General features: G+C 35.8%; 1 pseudogene; it reads right to left on the bottom strand.

Annotated features, from left to right (window-relative positions):
• Positions 1-342: 342 nt before the first annotated feature.
• LOC123456920 lies at positions 343-436 on the bottom strand (annotated as a pseudogene).
• Positions 437-2,072: the final 1,636 nt, after the last annotated feature.

Raw genomic sequence — 2,072 nt, 5'->3', positions numbered from 1 at the left:
TTTGGGAGCAGCAAACAGTTACAAAATATTTTGAATGGACTTTTGATTATGGGTAAGGAAATATTCTCATGATTTTACTGTCCATAAAAGATAGAAATGTGAGACAATTGTCTATACCACAGTGAATTTTTTCTCAGGGTGAATACCGTGGAAAATTTTTTTTATCATAAAAGAGTCTGTTAACAAAATGTGGGTCTCAAAAATAACGTGGGAATCATGGTTTCAAGAACAAATTGAAATATGTTCACAAGGCATATGCATGTGCTTACCTCCCATCATATATGGAATTATGTGTGTGTGTGTGTGTGTGCATGTGTGTGTCTGTGTGTGTGTTCAAGATTCAGCTACTTCTAAGCATTTTGATTTTTTTGTATCATCCTTGTGCAGAGGCCATGTATCATTCAAATTTTAGTATATGTGCTACAAAATTGAGCACCATTTGTTTTTTAAAATATTTTTATTTATTAATTTTCAAGCAGAGACACACACCAAGAGAAAGAGAGAGAGAGAGAGAAGGAGAGGGAGAGAGAGATTGAGAATGGGCATGCCATGGCTTGTTGCTCATGCAAATGAACTCCAGATTTATGTGCCACCTTGTACATCTGGCTTTACTTGGGCACTGTGGCATCAAAACCAGGCTGACAATCCTTGCAAGAAAACCCCGTTAACCTCTGAGCCACCTCTCTAGCCCACTTTGATTTTTTACATACCAGGTACAAATTTGGCCCCTATTACCTATTTGATTCATTGAACTTTCTCATTGTTTTAAAAAACTTGTTTAATAAATAATAGGGGACAAGCCCTCTATATAGTATAACCCTGAGCAATAAATGGAAAATGAAAGACACAAATTTAAATCTCAATAAGGGAAATACCAAGAGCCCATAATTGAATGCTAAACTGCCATAAACAGGATTTTTATCTAGCTTCAAAATTGATATATATTACAAGAGTAAAATGGGGCTAGGGAGATGGGTCATATTTATATTGTGAGACATGCGTTCCTATGTTCATATACATGAGCATACGTAAATAGACATGCATATATTATAAACACACACACACAGAGCAAAATGATAATTTCACAGTAAAGAAACCTGGCTGACAGCACCTTTCTTACCTGCTTGATCTAAGTTAAATTTGCTAGTAAAGAGACATACTGTCTTTCTGTAGCTCCCTAAGAGGATGCAAGCAGAAGGGCACATAAGTATTTTTGACAATCTGGTCCTCTGCAGCCTTCCCTTTGAATTTCTTTGCATCATCGGCTGAAATAACCCCTAAAGTCTTACTCCAAAGTTGTAGGTGTATTTCACCTCAAAGGCATTTCTATAGTAAATGACTTCATAGGCACATAAGGAGATTATATATATATATATATATATATATATATATATATATATATATATATATATATATATATATTTGCCCATATAAACATGTAAAACATTTCAGTTATTAACAGTTCTAAAGAAAAGGAAACTAGGGATGGAAAGATGGCTTAGCAGCTAAGCACTTGCCTGTGAAGCCTAAGGAACCTGGTTCAAGGCTCAATTCCCCAGGACCCACGTAAGCCAGATGCACAAGGGGGCTCAGGTGTCTGGAGTTCATTTGCAGTGGCTGGAGGCCTGGAGCCCATTCTCTCTCTCTCTCTTTCTCCCTCTCTCTCTGCCTCTTTCTCTATCTGTCGCTCTCAAATAGATAAACAACAAAAAAAAATTTAAAAAAGAAAACTATAACTTTAACCTACATCATACAAAAATTATGAAGCTATGGATGTCACTGTACATGTAATGTGTTTGTGACCATACTGAAAACAGAAAAATAAAAGAATGGTTTTGAGTAGAGGATTAGGATAACACAAAGACAATTTGAGGGAGAAAATGTTTAAAGGGAAATAAGAAGATTAACATCTGGCATCACATCAAAATGATTATCTAGCAGTGATATGAATAAGTATATCTAGAATTTTCCATCTTTCCTCTTTTTGTTCATGGATCCTACATGCAAATGCCTGTTCCACTGTAGCAGGGGGATAACAACAGAACAAAAGACACTGTGGTTCTCTTCAAATT

The sequence above is a fragment of the Jaculus jaculus genome, chromosome X (genome assembly GCF_020740685.1).
Source record: "Jaculus jaculus isolate mJacJac1 chromosome X, mJacJac1.mat.Y.cur, whole genome shotgun sequence".
In the NCBI taxonomy this organism is placed as follows: Eukaryota; Metazoa; Chordata; class Mammalia; order Rodentia; family Dipodidae; genus Jaculus; species Jaculus jaculus.
This window is presented reverse-complemented; position numbering and strand designations above follow the sequence as displayed.